This window comes from Chiroxiphia lanceolata, chromosome 1 (genome assembly GCF_009829145.1).
Source record: "Chiroxiphia lanceolata isolate bChiLan1 chromosome 1, bChiLan1.pri, whole genome shotgun sequence".
In the NCBI taxonomy this organism is placed as follows: Eukaryota; Metazoa; Chordata; class Aves; order Passeriformes; family Pipridae; genus Chiroxiphia; species Chiroxiphia lanceolata.
The window spans coordinates 51,551,587-51,574,023 of record NC_045637.1 but is presented as its reverse complement, the minus strand read 5'-3'; the positions used below and the strand labels follow the sequence as shown (position 1 = coordinate 51,574,023).

The 22,437-nt window shown below is 43.4% G+C and overlaps 1 protein-coding gene across 31 annotated transcripts in view; it reads left to right on the top strand.

The window, feature by feature from the left end:
• Positions 1-22,437, top strand: part of EPB41L3 (erythrocyte membrane protein band 4.1 like 3) — a 143,167-nt gene that overhangs the window by 44,780 nt on the left and 75,950 nt on the right. For 27 of the 31 annotated variants that reach the window (XM_032680210.1, XM_032680194.1, XM_032680189.1 and 24 more), the window contains exon 1: positions 603-697. The exons of 2 other annotated variants lie outside the window; for them this stretch is intronic. The gene's annotated coding sequence lies outside the window, so the exon portion shown is untranslated. Of the gene's footprint in view, positions 1-143; positions 264-602; positions 698-2,909; positions 3,028-22,437 lie in introns of those variants that run through there. 2 more of the 31 variants (XM_032680024.1, XM_032680032.1) reach the window with 2 other exon arrangements.

The following is a 22,437-nucleotide window of genomic DNA, read 5'->3' as shown; positions in this document are numbered from 1 at the left end:
AGGGAAATTTTAAGATTTTAAGAGCATGGGGTTTGTCACTGGAAATTAAAATTGAAAAAGCTGGTAACTTCCCTCCACCATCAAAACCCCTCTAGTGTAATTGAAAGCTAGACCTTGCCAGCACACAGCTTGCTGCTTTTAAATTGACGAGGAGCCTCTCCATCGCGGGCGTTTGGCTGCAACTGCAGCAGCTAAACTCCTCTCTCTAAATAGACGGATTCATTTAGCTGAGCCAAAAAACGGCCGGATTCCTCCGGACGCAGGTGGGGATCCCTGTGCCGGGCGGGAGGGGTGCGGGGGTAGGTTCCCTTCAGTGTGCCTGGGGAGCAGCCCTTGGCGACCCGGGGAGGCGGGCAGGCGGGGGGCCTGGCTCCACAGACCTCCCTGCATCCAGCTTTTGCCGTTCTCCGCGGCGTACGCTTTTTTTGCCTTTTTTTTTTTTTTTTTTTTTCCTCCTTTCCTTTTTCCCTCCCTCTCTCCGGAGAAGCCTCGGCAGCCCTGATTTGCTGGGGAGCGGCGGAGGCTCGCTCTGGGCAGAGCCGGGCTGCGCTGCCGCTGCTGACGCGTGGCCGCCGCCGCCGCCGCGCCGGGAGCTGCCCCGCGCCCCGTCCCCGCCGCTCCGCGCCGCCGACGAGGGACCTCCGCGCCGCTCCGGCATCGCTGCCTGCGGCGCCCTCCCCGCCACGGGAAGCAGAGGGTATGCTCGGGAGGGGGGGGGGGGGGCAGGAGCAGATTGCATCCCCCCCTCCTTTTAAATATATACGTATTTATTTATATATATGTGTGTGTGCATATATACTATATATATATATATACACATCATTCTTAGGAGCCATTTTTAAGTTGGAGGGGCGGTGTGTGCGCTCGGCCGGGCTGCCCGGGGGGCGCCGGGGGTAGGCAGCGAGCAGTGCCCCACGCAGAGCGGGGAGGGCGGCGGGGGCTCCGCGGGGACACACAGACTGGGCTGCTCCCGCCGCAGCTCTGCCGGGGTCTGGGAGGGAGGGGGGGAGCGCTTTGCAATTCTAAATTTTTTTAGGGCGATACGCATTTCTGTGGGAAACTTCTGTAGGCGGCAGAGGCGCGGAAGAGTGGGGAGGTGTCTGGCGTGGTAGGGCGCACTCCGAGCCCCCTCCCCGGGCCGTGCCTCCCCGAGTGTCCGCTGCCCCGCTCACCTGGGGGGCACAGCACCTGGGCGGTGCAGGGGCCCGGCCGGGGCTCCGCGACTGGCGGTGGCGGGGGGGGCTTCACCCCCCCCCCCCCGGCCCGGGCCGTGGCTTCTGCAATGCGGTGGGTGTGGTTATGCACGGAGAGCACATCGCAGCCCCGGACCGCTGCAGTGGTAGCGGCGCGCCGGCCCCTTCCTGGCCGGCAGCGAGGGGCCCCGCCGGGCCGGGGCTGCCCCGCTCCGCCCCGCGCTGGGGACCGCGCGTCCCTGCCCACCCGGCCCGGCGCGGGCTCCAGGTGCGCGGGAGCGCGGCCCGGGCGCTGCATCCTCGAACTCCTCCCTATCCCCCCGCCAGGCCTCGCGGAGTGCTGTGTGGAAGTGTCGGTGCTCGGTCAGGTCTCTGGGGAAAGGGGAATAGAAAAGCCGCGGGTGCGACCAGCGGGCGGGCTGAGCGGGTCCGGGTGCGGCCCCTCGCCCTTGGGGGGCCGGAGAGGGGCTGGGGTGGGTGGGTGGAATAGCATTTTGTCTTTTTCGGTTGTCCCGTCTTTCATTCAGAAGTGAAACTTTATCGCATATACAAACTCGCACTCCTATGATGATCGCAGTAGCAAAGCATCCTCATCTGGCCTTGCGCTGTCTTGATTTAATTTCTCTTGGGGCTGTGCTGGAGGAGGAAGGCGCTGGGTAAAGGCTGTTATCACTCACCGCTGTTCTCCAGCATGTGCCCGTGTTTGAGGCAGAGATGGAAAGTATTTCCTCCACTGAACATGCATGCTGCTTGTAAGTTGAAGGGAAACTACCTACGTTTGAGGTATTTTCTGTCAAAATGATTGCAAGTCAGAGGCCCGCTTGCCAAAAAAAAAAAAAAAAAAAAAAAAAGCTCTGGGTTAGGTGTGTGCCATGTGCATCCATCCATTTACAGCCTGGTGAGCTGAGTGATACCTTTTTCATTTTACTTTTAATGTTGTTAGCATTTGTCTCTGTCCATAGAAAGCTGAAATATTTGTATAAAGAAAGCAACTAAATCTCATAGAAAATAAGAATATAAGCAGAATACATAAGGCTTTGACCAGTAAGGTCAGATGCAATCAAATGTATGCTTTTTCTCTAAATCTATGGAGAAGAGTCCTTTGATAGAGTATTAAAAGGTCAAGATCATCGTACTGCATCACTGATGTGGTTAAATTCACTGGTCTTGCTGCACCTCTGTGTGTGTACATACATAATAGAGTATAGGCAAATACTGCTGTGCTGGTCTCCTTGGGTTAGAAAGTTTCAGCTCTATGTGAGCATGAGACCTGCATGGCAATAAGGGGAGGAGAAGAGAGCCCGAGAGCACCGCATTAGAGTAGGAGCACTGGGAGTTTATTCCTAACGGCACCGCAGGAACAGGAGGGCTCCTTGAGGCGCTGGCATGCTGCAGACCTGCTTGCTGCAGCAGAAAACATGAAACATATCGGGAAGCATTAAAAATACACTGGTTTTATTTAATCAGACCAGTACAGCCCGTGCCTCTCCCCAGACTAATTGCCCGCAGTCGCATCCCTCCGTTAAGTGGCGCAGCTTTCGGCCTTTTCTCCCGAAAGGATGCCCCGTATGACCGAGGAGCTGGTCGGATGCGCATCAGGAGCTCATGCGATGGGAGCCCGCTGCTGCGGTGGGCAGGTTTAGCCTTGAGGAGGAGGAGCGGGGGAGGGGGGGAGCAGGGTGTGGCACCCATCCCCAGCCTGCCCCTGCGCCTCTGCCTTGGCGGCTCCTCACTGGATAGGGCTGTGTCTGACTGCTGGAGAGCTGCACCAAAACTGGAGAGGTCTGGTTTGGGTTGGGGTTTTGTTCTCTCTTCCGAGGAGGAGCAAGTGAAGGTGAAGCTACAACTTATGTAATTTTTCAATTAAACAGGGTGAAATCTTTTCTTGTCTGTAGTGGAAATCTGCAGAATATTTAGTCTTTGATGAGAAAAAATTATTGTTCACAGATTTTTCTTTGAAGTCTGGGGAGGGGTCTGTGGATAAGAGTATAGGTAAGGGTGCTGATAGGAGGTTTGTCCCACAGCAATGTAGTCGCACCTATGGTTGTTAGATTTGTTGTTTGATGCATGGTTGTGAATTCCATGGGGGTGATGCGTGGTTGTTTTCTTAAAATATGTAAAATGTCACTTCTTTGTGTTTCAGGCATGATCTTGAGTTAACAGAAAGTTCTTGAAATGTGTTAAATGTGTTATTCACGGTGGGTGACATTCAGACTTGTTTTGTGGAAATCTCATGTACCAGTAAATGACTGCTTGTTGTCTGAGGGAAAACGTCAAACCATTTATAAGCGGTTATAAAAGACTACTTGTCTCTCATGAGAGGAAGCATCAGCTTTATTTCTCAAGCTACAGCATTTTCAACACAAAACACAAAAGTAACTATGTGACTTTTTTTACATCAAAATACATCATTGGGTGGGAATCTCTGTATGTTCAGTGCATGTTCAGTATATGTTGGGCTTTGAAAATGAAGGGTCAGTCCATGCAGAGAGAGCTGTTGTGAGTCTGCAGGATTGTGATCTTTCATTGTGTATAGCATGGACCCAGGATACCGCAGTTTAGCATCTTATTTATCACATTTTTACAGGAAATATGTTATGACTGCATTGTTTGAATGTTATAGGCATGTGTTATGAATGCAGTGTTGCAAAGTGTTTTCTTCCAACAGAATTTCTCTCTTAATCGAGTGAATATAATGCATGCATATAACTGAAAACTATGTCTGCTGTCAACTAAGCTGAAAATTAGGCTGAAAGTAAGTTTATTCTGAAGAATCACAATGGATTGTTTTTATTTGGTGTGAAAGTTAGAGTATATAAGAGTGTTACCCAGAACTAGACTTAAATAAGCATCACTAAGCAGTTTGAGTCAGTACCATAAAGGAAGTCTTTTAAACAGATGAACCACTGAAAGAATGATAGATTAGCTAGTTTTTATAGCAAGTTTCTCTAAATTTTCAATCTCCAGTTTTAGCCATTCATAGGGGCTGGGGAACAGTCCAAGTCTAAATGTGTATATGGACACACAGCACTTCCTCTTGCTTTAACTGGCTAGAAACACCCAAAGAGAAATGCTTGTTTTCTTTAGAAAGATCTCAGTTTCTTAAAATAAACAGCCTAGGTAGTGGAGAAGAGGAGCATAAGCACTTATCTTGGCTTCAGTAAGAGAAAACCTACAGGCCCTTTGCTCCCACCCGTGCCATTCTCGATCATCATCACCATAAGCATCGGTGCAGAGAAAGCTTGGGAGGATTGCAGAGGACTAAGTATCTGTGGAAAAGCAGAAATGGGTCAGTATTTGGGACAAGTGAGTTAATCTGAGACAATGTGCTGTATAGATGGCAAAATCAGTATCTTCTGCACCCTTCCTGAGTAATTGATATAATGCAATTTGAGTAATTGTCAGCTTTTTGTCTCTAGAGGAAAATGAAATCTTTACTTTTTACTTCATCTTTGTATCAGCAGATCTGGCTGTTCTTGAATAAAGTGGATAAAAGTAAAAAAGGAAATTATAATAATCTTTTTGCATCCTATGGGATGCAGTATGCAAAAGGGTAATACATAAATAAAAAGTGTATGAACTAAAAAAAAAAAAAGGGGTGGGGAAAACTTTTTACGTAGACCTCTTAAATTTTTACCCTTTCCTTTATGTGTCTTGGAAATACTTTTTGTGACACAGAGAATTCTCTTCAGTTGCTTCACTACCTGTCAAAACTGATCTGTTGGCAAGCTGAGAAACAAAAGAAGTACTGAAATCTGCATGAGGATCACCCACCAGATGTTTGATCCCACTGAGAAAAGTCTTTCAGTTTAGAGGGTTAAAGAAGAATGTGGAAAATGAGGACTCAGAGCATGTGTTGGGGTAAAGGGCTAGAATAAATGGAAAGCATATGTGAATATAAATAAATATTTTCACAAAGGGAAAGGGAATGTGAAGAGAAAAAAGCAGGATACAATTTTGGATACCTGCTCACATGCATGTATTTGTATAAAACAGATGTTTATTGGCAAATGTGACAGAGGGAAGTAGTCATAGCACTGCTCTAATAAGTGAGAGTTGGGAGAAGAAAGCTCCTGTATGGAATAGATAATGATTGATGTTTCTGGTTTGGGGCTATGTTAAAATTGAGACTACCAAGGAGTAGTGTGCATCCATTGCTTGGCTTTTCTGCAGCCTTTTTCCTAAACCAGGGGTTGGGGTTTATTCCCAGATGGGCTGCAGGTAGCAAGTGGGGGGGTAATTTGGGGTGACAATAGCTGACCCTGGTGGGCTCTTGGCTGGAACCCTGTTGATGGTCGGTGGGCTGTTCCTGGGAGAGAGGTAGGGAAAGCACCAGTCCCTGGCCCATGACACACCAGAGCAAGCACACTTACATCTGTAGTTTTGCTCTGCTCTTTAGTTGTGTCCTGCTCCTCCAGTCAGGCTCTTGACTATTGCTCCTGCCCCATGTCCCTTTTCCCTAGCTGCTGTCACTGACTGCGTGCCCCTTTCTTTGGGCTCCTTGGTGGGGTCCCTGCTGGGACAAGAGCCTCTGGCACTGTCCATTCTTCCCATTACTCAGGAAGGTGGTGAAGCATCTGCTTCCTTCTCCTCCTCCCCATTTGGGATTATTCCTTCATATTCTTCTTCCTCAGAGCTTCATCCCTTGCAGTGGCTCAACTTCAGCACTCTCTACCTCCCCGGAGGAGATGAGTAAATCCTGGGAGGCAGCCATGTGCTGGGGAGCACCAGCAGCCCTTTCCCTGGTGGCAGGAGGTGACACTGCTCATGGCAGCCAGGGAACATGACACTGCTGGTAGCAATGGAGCAGGAGGACTCCCTGGTGGAGGTTACCTTGTTTACTCCTTATGAATCTAAGGGCAATTATGTGTAACACCTCCTGTTTCCTAGGACATACTGGCTGCAAATACAATCTTGTTTAATAAGCCAGCAGACGTAAACAGGCTGTGAAGAACAGAAGAAGGAAGAAAAAAACCACCCAGTTCTTCCAGACCTAGGAAACATATGTTTATGCTAACTGAGAGACCTGTTCTTGCACCCTGACTCATGTCGGGGAGTGTCTTAATCTGCCAGTCTTCCCATAGAAATCGGTGAGCCTATCTGTGAAGCAGGGCTCAATTCAGTTTAAATAGAGGTATCAAAATCTGACCCAACCACATCGTAGCTTCGGTCAGGAAGCTGTAATCTTTCTAAGGACCCTGGAGATGATTACTTCACCAGGTCAACTGAATTTATTGCTGTTTTCTTTCAATTAAATTGCTGCTGTTGCAGAGCAAGTGTTGGGACAGGCAGCACTTAGCCCCTGTGCTCCCTAATGTGATTGCTGAGGGTGCCCCACAGATACACTGGAGTCAGTACATGGACATAGACATCTCTACAGAGAAACACTGCCACTTGCCTGTGGGAATTATTTGTATCAAGAAATCTAGTACCTCTTATTTGATCCCAGTAGTGGTTCTTAACCTTTCATATCAGTAAATAGGAGGTTTGACAAGGGTAAAGGTAGTGGTTGATGTATAAAACTGTGCACTCGGGAAAGCAGGGTCTTTTTAGTTTGGCCAGATGGTCTTGATAGTCCAGGCATTGGTTGCACAGAGCCCTTTGTATGGGGTATCTGGCACCAGCATTGCCAGGGAGGTTGGAGAATGATGGGCAGCTGCCTTTTTGAAGGTCAGCACATCACCTTGTCTTGATGCAGGTGTAAAACACAGGTCTCACTTCCACTTAAGGGTCTGGCCTAAGGCACAGTGCCCTCCTGTTGTAAGCAGGTTTCTCAGTTGATCATTTTATAGTGAACCACACCACACAGTTGGCTGACAATGCCCAACTGTTTGGTGTGATTGACACGCTGGAGGGGAGGGATTACATTCAGAGGGACCTTGACAGGCTTGAGAGGTGGGCCTGGATGTACCTCATGAAGTTCAACAAGGTCAAGTGCAAGGTCCTTCACAAGGGTCCTGCACAATTCCAAGCACAAATACAGGCTGAGAGATGGATTGAGAGCAGCCCTGAGGAGAAGGACTTGAGGGTGCGTGTGGACAGGAAGCTCAACATGATGCAGCAATGCATGCTTACAGCCCAGAAAGTCAACTGCATCCTGGGCTGTATCAAAAACAGAGTGGCCAGCAGATTGAGGGAGGTGGTTCTGTCCCTCTGCTGCACTCTCATGAGACCCCACCTGGAGTATTGTGTCCAGCTCTGGGGTCCCCAGGGAAAGGTGTAGACCTGTTGAAGCAGGTCCAGAGAAGGGCCACAAAGATGATCAGAGGGCTGAAGCACTCATTCTATGAAGACAGGCTGAGAGAAGTGTTGTTCAGCCTGGAGAAGAGAAGGCTCTGGGGAGACCTCATTGCAGCCTTCCAGTGGTTAAAGGGAAGTACAGAAAAGATGGAGAGACTTTTTACATGGGCATATAGTGATAGGACATAGGGGAATAGCTTTAAACTGAAAGAGGACAGGTTTAGATTCAATATTGGGAAGAAATACTGTGAGGGTGGTGAGACACACTGGAACATGTTGCTCAGAGAAGTTGTGAATGTCCCATCTCTGGAAGACGTAGAATCATAGAATGTACTGAGTTGGAAGGGACCCATCAGCATCGAGTCCAACTCCTGGCCCTGTGCAGGACACCTCAGGAATCTCATCATGTGCCAGAGGACATTGTCTGAAGCCAGGTGTTCAAGACCATGTTGAATGGGGTTTTGAGCAACCTGGTCTAGTGGAAGGTGTCCCTGCCCATGGCAGGCGGTAGGAACTAGATGATCTTTAAGGTCCCTTCCAACCCAAACAGTTCTGTGATTCTAGGATGATGACAGTACATGACTGCTTTAACCATGTGTCTCACTAGGAAAACGCCGTTATAAAATCTCAAGAGCAGCCCTGGAAGGAGAAGCCCAGCTGCGGGGTTGAAAGGTGAAGTGAGATGACAAGGGTTTTTTTTAACATTGGAATTTGTCTTTTCCATTTCTTCTGTCTCTCCCATTTGGATCATTCCAGAAGACTATAAGTTTTTGGTCAATTATATGTGCTTGAAGAGAAACATTGTAATGTAGTTTCCTCGCACTGGAGCATTATTCTTGTGCAGCTGGAGCTGGCAGCCTTTCATTCCCTTACCACCTCCTTTCTTCTCCTAAAAATAGCAGCACACTACAGCGGTATTACAGGAGAGGCAGAAGAACGTTTCCTGAGCAACAATTTTTGCCGGATGGTGGTTGAAGTAGCATCAAGAGCAGATTTGGAAGGAGTTGGAGCGAGATAAAAATAGGAACAGAACAAAATGGGACCAAGGCAAAACTGGTGTGGAGAGGATGACGCTGGTCAGTGAAAAGTGATGGTGAGGTTCACTGGGCTGTGTAACAGCTTGCCTGGGGAATTGGGAGAAACCTCAGCAACTGAATCATTTAAGAGTTGTCGAGACAGAGCCACTCAGCAGCAATGTATGGGTAAGAAACTCACAGTGCGGATAGGAGACGTGGGTGACATGACCTAATTTCCATCTCTGATTTCTATGATTTATTAAAGAGTTTTGCAGACTTTCTCTTAGCAAGCTTAGAGCTGGAATTTGAGGCATGGCAATTAGGAGGATCCTTTAATACTGTGCCAGCACTCTGTCGGGGTTTCGTCAGTTACTTGTAGGGATAGCGTGCTAAGTGCAGCAAACAGAGGTTGTGGATAAGCTCTACACCAGTTTAGATCTGGTAATTACACTGGCTTGTATTCTGTGTTCAGTCCTGCCCTCAGTGCCACTAGTCATATTTGTAGATTATAATCATTCTATTCATGGGCTATAGTAGATATTTGGAAAAAGTAAAAAAGATAACCATGACTCACAACCCCTTCTCATGCCACCCTATTTAAGGACACTCTCAAGAACTAGAGAATAACTGATTTGTCATAGTTTATTCTGATCTTGGAAATCCTTTCACACCTGTGATGGGATGGAGAAGCAGAGCCAGCAGGCAGTGCTTCTACCATCACTGGTTGTCCAAGGCAGGGAGAAAAGACAGTGCCCATCACCTTCATCGATATATTTAAATATATTCTGTCTGCATAAACAATGTTACTTACTTTTATGTGCACATAACTAAATATGCCACACAATTATTGTGATGGTGAAATGCTGATACAACTAAATTACTTGAGAACTAAACTAAACTAAACTTACTTGAAAAGCCTACCTTATTCTTCTAAGTGTTGTTGCTGAGGTTGTTATTTCTGATCTGTTACCCATTGACCATAGTTTTCATGAAGCCAAACCATCCAGAATTTCACACTTAAAGTTTGAAAGTATTTTATCCTAATCTACTAGTTCTGTGACTCAGATTTCTTGACTTGTTCTTCATTGTGTGAACTCAAAACTGTTTCTCTTACACTTGTATCATATATAAACCATGAATATTGTACTGTGCAGCATCTCTGCCAACACAGTGATGCAGAACAGTAAAGCCAGTCCTTTTCTCAGCCTGTGGGGACAGTGATTAAATTAGGGATGTGGAGCTGAAAAAATAAAAAAGTTCCTTCCTTTTAAATTTTTGCCAGCTTCCCACTGCTGCTCTGTAGGAACAGACATAAAATGTCTCTTGCCAGTACAGGGCAAACTGCATGGTTTTGGGGTTACCTGTGGAGGCAGGATGGTTACACTGACCAGAAGGATATCAGCAGCTTCTGTAAGAGGAGTGTCTCAATTAAAGTGAACTCTTTACCTGGCTTTGGGCTGCCTTCCTCTTTGGCTCCAATTTTGTTTTTACCAATCTGCTGTGCAGACATGATCGTTGTGTTTTCCCCATCTCTTATTGTTCTGAATCACCTCGCCTCACCCCAGTAGCAGTTCAGTTATTGCACTTTATTTTCCTGTTTCCCTGTGTCCTGCATTTTCCATCACCCAAAGCGCCCCTTTCTAACTCTTACCTGTGTTTCTTCTATCTAAAAGCAAGATAGCTGGTATGAAAAAAGATGCCCTCCCATGACCTTCTGATCCTGTGATGTTGCTTTGAAGAATGCTGTCAGTGTAGCTATGCCTCCTTTTTTTAACCACTTTGTGGAAATCTATACAAGTGTTTGATATCTCCATAGATTTGTAAGAAATCTTGCTGTGCCTTTTTTTTTTTTAAGTAACAAAAGTGCAATAGAAGATGTGGCAACAAACTATCATATGCTAAAGTAACTAACTGTCATAGGATATCCATCGTTCTCTAGCTTCCAATCTAAAATGGATACATTAACTACATATTGCATTATGTACTTTGCTGAAAATCCTTTACTACCTTTCTTTTAAGGTATACCAAGGCTATCATTATTCCTAATCTGCATAACTGTGAGTGTGCTTCCTTCATAGTGTCCTCTGCACCTGGAATGTTGTAAGAAGAGTAATTTCTGCAGGATGGGAATGTTGTAAGAATTATCTGCAGGATGGGACTTGGCAAACAGATCAAGGTCTCAGCCAAGGAACTACGTTGTCTGTTCATTTTCTAAACAAAACTATTTCAGCTGAAGGCGAGTGTTTTGTATCTGGTTTCCGCTGTCTGTGTTTTGATTTTGTGAAGTAGATGTGATAGGCAATTATTTCTGCATACGTGACATTGTTTAAAAAATACTAGTGGTTAAATATTTCTTAATTAAATGTTGGCTGCTGAGCCTGAAATAAACTGTCCAGAAATTCAGAAAGAATAGCAAAAACATTAACAAGAGTCTGAATAAGAGTTTACATAATGAGCAGAATTATTTCCTACTTGAAAACATACTAGTTGGAGATGTGGGCTGAGCAGAATTCAGTCTTTGACTAGAGGCATGTTTAATCCAACATCTTTAGGTTCCCAGGCAAGGAATCCTAGTTTTGGCCCTCATTTTAAGACCTTGGATAACCTATTCTAATTTATCCCAGTATTCTGAAATTGTGGTGTATGGAAATCCCATTTTAAGTAACTGTGGAAATTTTTAGAACTTTATTTCTTTCTGAACTCTGCTTAAACACATAATAAGGGAACTATTGATCACTAATATTAGAGAGATACAAAATTAGTGTATAAGAATAATATAAAGCATTGAAGATAACAGTTTTGCAAAACGGTTCTGGTGTGTTCCAGAGCTGGAGTAACAAGGCATCATGACAAGTGCGCTCTGTTAGAAAAAGACAACTCCTTGAAAACTTAGTGTGAGCTTGGAATATTTATTGTCTTCCATAGGCAAATGAAATAGTAACTAGCAATAGGTAAGGCTTTCATTCAGATATGAGTAAAAAGCTCCTCAGGCTCCTTAGCCCTCCCTGCCAGAGCCACAAGTACAGAACAAACAGCTCTTTCCAGCTGCAGATAAAGCCCTTGACTTTGTTTCTCTGTCACCTTCCTTGCAAACCACAGCATTTCTTATCAGTAGGGCTGCCCAAGGTCCTCCTCTGCTTTGGAAAACCAGAGGTAGGAGGTAGCAGTGGGAACAAGGGCGAGGTCTTGGACCCTCCTGGCTGCAGTGCCTGGGAGGAGCAGGACTTCACACTCAGGAGCTGCAAGACACAACTCCCCCTTCTCAAGGATTTTCCGTGGTAGCTCCTGGGGCTTGTGACTGACTGACTGACTGCTCTGCTTGGTCTTTTGTTGTAGGCACCACGAAGATGAATAATTCAGTTTGTCAGGTGAAAATTTAAATTGCATCAGTCACACCTCTTCTAGAGTTATCCTGTGATTAAAAATGACAAACGGGTTTCAATGAAACACTGTTTTCATGTTCTCCTAACCTCTCAACACATACGTATTTGAAGCCTAAGAGTGTCACGTGCACTCTTCAAAATGCATGTTTGAAATGATATGTTTAATGTAAGGACGGAGAAAAGTTTCACCCATAGTTTAGATGTAACTGAAAGTGTATTCATTTTCTCTTAAAATATTGAACTTTATTGCCTTACTGCTAGGAACAAGCCATAGCTGTCCAAGCTTTGAGTTTTTGCACCTGTCTAGTGTGATCTCTTTGCTTAACAGTGATGCTTTTAGACTTGACTGACTACAGTAGCTGATAAATCCTGCACAGTTATTAAAATTCATTAAAGCTTTACTGTTAAATTGTTAACCTCAACCACTGGGATAACACTGAAAAACAATGGGTTCCTTTTCTGAAGGTACCTCCACTTTGTGTCTGCTTGCTGTTCTCAGTGAGAGTGCTTCAGCACTCAAGCAGATATTGCCCTACTCTACAACAGATAGTATGTGGAGAGGTAGGCTCCTAGTTTGCAGTGCGTGGAGTTGCAGAGCTCTTGGATTGAAGATGCTGTGCACGGTTCTCTATCCTTCAGGTTTGGGTTGAGGGAGCTTTGTGGGCTCGGAGATGCAGCAGATGTCCAGAACATTTGAGGCCCACAAAAGTAATGGGGTTTTGTGGCTGTCTAGTGCAGTTTTCTTGCCCTGGATTTGAAGGGCTTGTGGATGATGGGTGTCCTGAAGCCCATACTGTGTGTGTGCAGTGGGTGTTACACTGCCCCGACCTGCTTCAGGGTCTTGTTATGTCACATCACCAAAAACTCCCAGCATTTGCTTTAGACATCTTCTCCCTTCCTTTTTCAGCAGTGAAGCCAGTAATTTTCTCATAAAATATGAAGTCCTCTTGAACACTGCAAGAATAGCACCAGACAAAAATGTTGCCAACCAGCTCTGCTACTCAAGTAATCATTTACATGAATGTGAGAAACAGATTTTTCAAGATTGAAGTGCTAACCACAATTTACTGTTGCAATCTAAAGTTAGATATTAGGCCTTTCATTACTTCTGTTCAGGTGGTCTTTCCAAATCTTAATTCTTTTGCCACAGAGTTCCAATTAAAACTTCGAACTTGGATCAAACAGCTTTGTAAATGATGTTGGTTATACAGCTCTTTCTGGTGTGTTTTCCATACAAAATGTGTAAACACGTGCAGTGTTTATCCATCGGTTTTCAAGCTCTTTGCATTCCACTTACTGACACTATAAAGATGCATGAGTTCAATTATTAAGATAATACTACTTGGCCATTTAATTTCCCTAGTAAAAGATGGGACAATTTGTAAGCGAACGAAAGGTTTTTAGCCTAAAACCTGTAAGTGTAAGAGGCTTTGATCCTAGCCCATGGCCTTGGAAGTCGAAAAAAGAGCTTTCTAGGGTCTACTTAGAAATAAATGATGGATATTGGTGCCATCTCTGAGTGTGGCAGCTGGAAAGTTTAATTATAGGCTGAGAAGTCAGTTAGGGATTAAGGAAAGTGTTAGCAGAAGGGGTGACTGTTAATGACAGCTGTGCTGTAGGCTTCAGAGAGGCAAAGTACATATAGAAGATAAGTGTAAGGCTAGACATATGCTGGCTTTGAACATTCAAAAACTCCAGGCCTTTGTTCCTTGGCACGTGAACCCAATTTGTATAATTTTAACGTCTCACACGTGAAAAGGTATGTGTAGAGTTGGGGAAAAATTCCTTCTTTGGTTTCGGAGTCCTGAGCACTGGTGAGCTTGTGTTTACTGTTGGAAAACACCACGTGGACCAGGGATAAATATAAACCAGGAGAGAAGGATGCACCCATGTTCATGTTAGGTGAGTGGCATTGGCCTGAGAGAAGGAGATCCATACAGTGAAATATTTGGGCTGAGGTCCTACCATCCACATGCTTTGCACTGGCTTTGCTCTGGTCCCAAACAGCACACTGCCTCTGCCTGCCAAGACCTGTGAATTAAAACAAGTTCAAAAACCCATGCCATGGAGTGTAGGGTTTGTAAGCATGCTGTACCTTATGTTGCAGACCCATACGACTAGTTTGAAGAAAATTCCACATCCTTTTGCCTTTAAAAGCGATACACTGGGAAATAGTTCAGCATCTGCTCAGGGTGCCTATAAATGTTGCAGAGGTCAGGCACCACTGCTGAGGTTAGTAATGGTGCAAATGGCTAGGATAGCTACAGGCAACACAGTGTTAAGGCTTAATCAGTCTTCCTTTTCTGTCATTTTTCTAGGAACTAAGTTCAGGTTTTATTCATTCAAGTACATTCACTCTGTTCTGTAAATAGCAAAATAGAGGATTTTTTTCTTCTGTGGTACAGGTTTTTCACTATATAAATTTCGTTTGAATGAGGAGGAGTTGGAAGGGATGTGTGCCAGACTTAAACTTGCTAGGTGCATACATGACTTAACAAATCTGCTTTCTAACATGCTACAGTATCTGAGAGGACAAGGAATGATAACATGAGCCATCTTTTAGGGAAAAAAAAAAAAAGACACCACCCCCCAAAAAAACCCCAAACAAGAAAAAAATGCCCAAATACCCAAAGGCGATCAAAAACCCCCAACCAGCCCACAACACACAAATCAAAAAGCCAGACTTTTTGTTATGAAGAGTGTTTAAAACAGATGTGCAATAATGACTTGGTGTCTCTATTGAGGGTAACAACCTAAATAGAGAAGTTTGGATTTGTCTCTGTTTTATGTGAATTTTGAAATTGCCTTTTATTCAGCTGTAGTAATGGGTCTGCTGTACCTTGCAGACTGCTGTGGCCTGAGCATTGAAGGAACAAACTAAGAGAATCATCATTTCCATTACAATCGAACCGATTTGAACCTGTGGCATTATCTATAATACATTTCATAGATTTATAGCTGTACATGATCTTCCTTGACAATGAAACCTTGTAGAACACAAAAACGTATTTAGTTTAATAAGCTACAAAACTGTCTTCTATGAGATTTCTGGGTGTTACAACACCAAGGTTGTTGCAAAAAGGTAATAATTTAGGTAATAATTCCATAATGAACATATGGCTGTGGCGTATAGGGTAGTATAGTTTGTTGCTTTAAAAATAACTGAATGATTTTCATATTAAAAAATTGGTATTTTTTGGGTGCTTGCCAGTTTTGGTTACAACTGGAGCTGGGTGGTCGAGAGAAGTGGCTGGTTATTTGCTGATGGTGTTTTCTGTCCTTGCTGGCATGAGAATGGGTGCTGGGTAGGTGCTGTGGCATGTAGGGCCTTTGGTCTCCCTCTCTGGCCCAGCTGCTTCCCACTCACTGAGGAAGGACAGAGGTATTTACACCCCTTGTTCTTGGAGAGCTTACATGGGAAGCTGTCTCGCATTGGAAAGAAAGCGTTTCATGTGGTATTTAAAATGCTGGACAAGAATTCACAGCAGGCATTTCCTCTCTTCTGAAGTGTGAGCAGAGGGAGAGGAAAAAGAAAAAAACCCCTAATAAAATAGTGCTTGCTTTAGGGATGGTGAAAATGCATACTTGAACCTGTTTTACTTAAGGTTATGTCAGCGCAGGTCAATCCATGTGCTGAACTGGAGATGAAATAAAAAGAAATAAAAAAACCCTCATCCTTTTGAAGGCAGCATGCTTTTACGAGCTTGTAAAAGATTATAAATGGGGTGAAACGAGGAAGAACCTCAAAAATATATGTATTTTGGAAGTTGTGCCCTTGATTGTATACTTGTGTGTGAGCAAGAGAAGGAATCCCTAACTTGCTTAGTCTGGTGGGGTTTTCTAAATGGTTTTGGTTTAGAGTTCTTTTTTCCTTAGTTGATTCCTCCCCTCTCCCCCCAACTTGGAAACCCTATTAACTACAGCTGTAATTCTGAGGCTTAGATGCTGTTCTGAGCACAAATGACCCTGCCATATTCCTGGTCTTATTTAGCACTAATGAATTAGACAAAAAAGAAAGTCTAAGAACCCCACCCTGAAATACTGCAAGCTGCTTTTCTTCTTAAGAACTCCTAAATATCCAAGTCCATACTTGCATCCACTTAAGCCAGCTTGAACTAGCTTCTCTGCAAGTTTTCAGTTGTCTGAATGCCAGCCATTGTCTAGCAATGGGTTGGAATGAAGCAATATCCTATATTGGCCTGTCAGCCCTTTTTGTGGCTTCATGTCCCCATGGCACATTTACTGTCGGTACCAAAGGTAGGAGATGATACTCTCCTTAATGGTGTAATGTAGCCTGGGGTTTTGTTCCCTCTTGAGAAACCAATATCAAAATTGTTTTTAACATACATGCTAAAGGAATCAGCCTCAATCAGTCTTTTGGCTTTTCCATTTCTCTCATTGGAGCATGAGCTACAAGCAGAGCATGTAGTTCATTTCATGAGTGTATTGTGATTCACAGATTAAGCTGAAATTGCAGTCTTTCCTCATGATTTAACTTTTGGTACGTTAAAGGTTGAGGCATACATTTACCAGCATACTGAGAGGAACCTGACACTTATGTTGCAAATAACTTTTCCCCAAAAGCACTGCTTGTGTTGAAACAGTTTGGGCTCTGGCTTCCAGCCATGGGTTCACCTAAGCATATTACAAGAAGTGACAGGTAGACAGAAGTAATACATATTTTAATGTACTTGACTCAGCTAGAGACCGTAAAATGAGGTAGGCTAGACTTTCCATTCCTAGCAGATGTGAGCTTGCTCTCAATTTATTAATAAGTTACGACACTGCCAGCACTGCCACTCAGGTCACCTTAATGGCCCTGTGGCTCTTGGAAGCGGACAAGAGCATCGAGTTCCTGTGTTTTTTGGAAGATGTCCTCTGCTCTCGTGAAACCACTACAGCAAACGTGCTGGGGGGTCAGCCTGGCCAAATTGCTAATGCCCTCAAGACCTGTTGAGGAGGTGGAATGCATATGTCAGCAGTGGATGGAAGCTAAAGGTGAAATTGGAAATGTTTCCAATTGCTACTCCTTAATATTTTAATAAATAAGAGAGTGTAATGGCATGAATATACTTTGAATCCAGGGAGCTGCAGTTGTTCTGATACAAATCATGTGCACTCTGTCACTGAAACTAGATCTTTTACAGCAATAAATACTTTTTTGATGATACACAGCATAAGAAAAAGGACTTTTAAAGTATAAAATGAAAAAAAAAAATAATATTTACCCAGTAAGTTGAGGGTTTTTTCCTTGCTTTTTGTTGAACATAATGTAGCTAGGATAGTTATCTTCCACCTGGGAGATCTTTAAGCACGAGTTTGAAGAAAACAGTGTGGGATTTTGAATAGATCAAAGGTTAAACTGAGTTGCTAATTGTCATAATACAGTGAAATTATTGAGCTTTTTGCTAGCAGGAAAAGTATTGTTTTCAGGTATAAAGCCATCCTTCCAAGCTGTTCAGCACCACTAAGCACAGTTGATCTTCAGCTGAAAGTAGGGTTTGGATGCTATTGCTCGGAAGAAAGGTGGACTGATGGGAAAGAGAACAGAGAACAGGAGAAAGAGCCTGAGAGAAAACTAAAAATAGGACTTGCCAGAAGAGACAGAGAGTGGTCTGAGGGACGAACAGCAGCCGTCTGCAAGCTGCAAAGCCGTGTTATGTGTCCATTGTCGTCAGGGTGAGGAGGAGTGTGCCTACATTTCAAATAGGAAGAATTAGGTCAGACATTTGGGAAAATTTTTATTAACAGTAAGGCTAGGAAATCAATGGAATATATGGCCTGTGGGGAACATGGAAACTTCAGCATTGTGGGATTTTGGTAAAAGGTGACATAAATATATACCAGGCCGAGTTTAGACAAAGGAAGCTGGGAAGGGGAGCATAGACCATTGATGTCAGTATGCAAGACAAACCCCCTAATTAATATCCAGCACATATCTTATGTACTTGATTTGTTGGTGGTGCTTTTGGCATGCTTGCATGGCTGTCTCTTTCCAAAGAGAGAGAGCCTCTGGTGGCTGCTGCTGTAGCAATAATTAATGCTGTTCTGGAGCTGGGGGAAGGATTAATAGGTTTTTGCTTCTTTGGAAACCTTTAGAACAATTATTTCTTAGGGGTAAGGTTTCTGTGGCCCCAGATGTGGTAAAACGCATGCATATAAGGGAGGTGACAGAGAGCAGAGTGGGTTGGAGCCCAGCTGCAGGGTCCCGCTTCCCTGGGGCAATTCATGACATCTAGTGAGGGGGTGGATTACCTCATTCATTTTTTAGTTCAGATGTAATGGCCATGTGAATATTGGCATGGAGATTTGTGTCCCCACAGAAAACAGACTGCAGAGTGAGCAGAAGAGGGGAAGGAGAGGTGAAATGCAACTCTCTCGTTAATCTGGCATCAGGTAGAGCTACTAGAAGTTTTTTGTTGTTGAGCCACCATTTATGATGCAGTAAGGAGTAACTGTGTTTTCTGCATGTTTATTAGCTTCTGAGAATGTTGAATTGTGCACTAAGGTATCAAATTTGTTTGTTATATTAAACTTTGAAATTATAAATACCTTCTTGGGCAAATCTTTCCAGTAAGGAGTGAGACAGTTACCGAGTTACCTTTCCCCCTGCCCCCCCCCACTACCACGTACTGTGGAATATAAACAAGTTAAATTTTATGTGCTGTGACCTGAAGGGTACTGAAAAAAAAAATTTGGCATAAAATCATCATTAGATAACAACACACAGCAGTCCTTTGTCATTGCCCAGAGAATGTCCTGTGCAACATCAGGAAGAAGGATGGAAAAAGCTACTGTTCTTGGACTTGTATTGATTTGGGCATTTATGTGGTTAGCATGTGAGACAAATTGGAAACTCAGCACACTGAATAGGGTCTGGTATCAAAGTCTTTCACTCTGTTTCTGAATTGCAGGATTCTCCCTTAAATTAAGGTAGATTGTTTAGATTATTTTGTAGCTATGAAATTAGTGGTTTGTAGCCTTAAAAACACACCATCAAATATTTAGCAGAGGTGTGTATAAGGAAAAGTATGTGGGGAAGGAAATAATTCAGGTTGTAAAGTCATTTGTTCCTCAGTTAGGTAATAACACCTTTTCTTCTGCTTTTAAGTTATCAACTCAATACAGAGTAGATTTTTTTTATTATTTTAAATGCTCGATTCCTGTTGAGTAGCCTAGATTTACATTACTTGCTTTTTTTAAACTCTCATGATTTAAAAACTGCAAAGAGCTTTTCTTCCTCTTTTTACTGCAAGAGTCTGTCCATTCCCTCTTACTCTTAGCTTTTGTGATTAAGCTGCATTATTGCAACTTCCTACTTTCTTATTCTTTATCTCCTCCTCCATTTTTTTGTGACCACTGTCTTGTGGGGACACTTCAAGCCACCTGTCTGTCCCCATTGCCTCAAACCCTTCTGTCCTCTCTGAGCTGCTGTCGCTTCTATGTGTCTGAACTCCAAGAAGGTCATACACGTCACAGAGGAGTTGCCAGATCTGGTGACATCCATCTTCAGAGCCAGCATAATCCAGTATAACACTGGGTCAGGAGTATATAATGTAATTACTATGTAGCTGTATGTAGAGCATTTCAGGGTTTAATAGGTAAAAAGGGTTAGAGCCTCTTTAAAGATAGCTATTTTCTTTGTCAGGCTGTATTGGATGCTGATCTGCAAATCCTCATAGTTTAACTGCACAGATGGTGAAAGGTTTTTGGCTTTATTGGGATGTTATGTGAAGACACAGAAAGCTTTCTCTTAATTCCATGTAGAGCTCATCATGCAAAGGACCCTCAGGACTTAACTAGTATGCATTGGGATAACATATGTGCGACCTTCCTGTGCTTTGGAAATATGTAACTGAAATGGTCCCAAAACATGTAACCAAAGTGTAACTGAAGCTGGGAGAGAGTCCCACTTACTCTCTCATTTTAAGTGAGATCACTCTACAGATGCCTGGATCCACCGAAAATATTCTTGTCATCCATGCCTTTCCACTCTGATTGATTCATTCCTAGAAGTCCCTGCTCCTACAGCATCCTCAGATCTTGATTTGCATCCAACACATTATTTAACAGCTGGTGGCTCTGAGGCATTAAAGCAGACTGCTAGTATGTGTATTTCAGTTTTGGGGGAAAACGTTGAAATGCATTTTAAAAGGTGGCTGGGAGACTGTTTTTGCAGTGACAGTGTAACTTGGAGCACAGGTGTCACGGGCTAGCTGCCAGTGCCAAATTAACAGTATTTTTGTAATCTGTAGTAGGTAATTAAAGCTCTGGGGAGCATGGGGATCCCAGAAGAGTTTAAGTATAAAAAGCTAGTTGTCTGATGCTATGGGTTTGGTTTTGGAGAACTGCTGGTTTGCTGTCTATTAGCTGGTATTGCAGGATGTGTTTTATGTTCAAAACTGACATGAATGCCTATGAAATTAAAATCTAAATATGACATTAATAATCCATTTCAGAAAAACAAAAGCTATTATGACTAAACACACTGTGACTAAACTTACTGTATCAGTCCCCTTTAATGCCTTCAGAAGCTGAAAAACTGGATGTAAAATTAGTGTTAGTATAGGAGGGAACAAAAAAAAAAAGGAAGATGAAGTAGGAGCACTTTTGTCCCAAGTCTTAACATGTTGACTCTCCTTGCACAGAGCGCCTTTATCTAACTAGGTTTCAGGATGGTTCCTCTGGGTTTTTTTTTTCACTGCCTATGACTTCTTCCTTCCTTTTGTGTCTGCCTTAGTTTTTGAAGTTTTACTAATTATTTTAATCCAGCATTCAGGAACACCTGGAGCTCCTCAGTGATGAAGAGCAGGCGCTGCTCTGAGATGCTGTGGGGGAAGCCATTGCTCAAAGAGCCCTGCCTTGCATGACCCATGTCACATGTCTGCCTCCACAAAGAAATGAATGATGACCACCTTAAAAAACTTAAAAGGCTCAGTTCTGGGGAGGTTTATGGAAAACAGTGTGGCCTCCTGAAGCTGAGTATACTGCAGGGCAGCAATGCCTGTGAACCTGTATGGAGCTGGGAGCAGAGATTGCAGCCACAGTGCTGATGTATGTCTTGCCAGGATGGAGCAGCAGTGGACAATGGAAATGGCTGTGGCCAGTTGAAAGAGGTGTTAGGCAGCTGCCTGCCAAACGGCCGTCTTCTCTACTTCCTTTCTTCCACCTCTGAACCACTCTGGATTAGAGACAAAGCTACAAAAATGTAAAAATTAATCCCCTCCAAACTGTAAAATTGGGGGGAAAATATCCAGTCACTGCAAATAACCACCAAAAACCAAAAAAACCCAGAAAAAATTGTAATACTACATTGCTTTTACAAGTAATAGGCTGGGTAGGGTTTGATTCATCAGTGAGCAGTCCTTTTTGACTTTTTCAAGCACTACTCAGTAAAATGAAGCAAAAAACTGACTTTGTTGCTGAATTCTAGTTAGTAAGATGTCCGGGAAATCAGAAAATTCAGGTTGATATTTTAAATTACAATTCATTTTTTTGTTTTACTTAATAGTCTCTTCCATCACCTGAGCTAGAAAGATAAAGGTCTGCTGGGAGGAAGTCAGAAGCCCTTGGAGGAGATGGGCTTGATGCTCTGATCTGTACCTTGCCTGTCTGATTCCCTTGTTTCTGTGAGGTTAGGCAGGTCACCAGCTTGGGAGCACTGGAGCACAGTCTATTTAGGTAGTGTATGAAACAGAAAATATTGTTCACAGGTGTTACAGTATTTTGGCCTGAGGGTAGTGTGATAATGTAGCACACCTGCCATGTGTCAGCAACTTGTGCAACTCTTTTTTTTTTTTTTAAATTTTGAATTCATTCTATTTTCTACTCAATGTGAGAATATGAACTTTAATGATGTGATGCCTAAAGCATTCTTAGCCTCTGTGACATTAAATGCAACTTTTAAATAGTGACTGATGCACAGGGAGCCCCATGTGAACATTTGGCTCCAGAGCAATTTAGAAAGGTCAAAACTTCATGTAAATGTAACCCAAGTAATCAAAGTCACTTGTCTGCGCAAAATTAGGGTGTGCCATTGAGAGGTGTTTCTTACCTTTCTAGTTTCTGAATGAAATCTTTATCAATTGGTTTTAATCACAGCACTACAAGCAGTTTTGCTGGGGGGTTGGGGGTTTTTTTTGCCTAGGTTTTTTTGTAACTGAAATGAGGAAGGGGTGAAATTAAGGGTGTTTGTATGCAATTCTCTCATGACCACCTTCTGTGGGACGTAGTCTCCGTTACTGGTTCCTTCATTTCCTTCTCCTCCTCCTCACATCTGCCTACTCCCTGTAATTCCCTGTTGTTTCTTACCATACATATTTATCAAGTTATTTGTGTATTATTTTTGGTTCCCCTTACCTTTCTGCAATTGCAGTATTTCTGTAGGTTAAAGGTTTTTAGTGAGCAGATGCTTTGCTGAAGTCTATTGTAAGCAGCAGTTTATTGTGTTTCTCATGAGTTCTCCTTTTACCTTTTCGTTTTTTTGATGGGTTATTTTTTGTGTTGGTGGTGACACTGGTTGTTATTTTCTTAATGAATGAAATAACTGTCGGTTTTGGGTTTAATCACTGTGCATTTCTATAGTTACACTCGGCACTCCCAGAA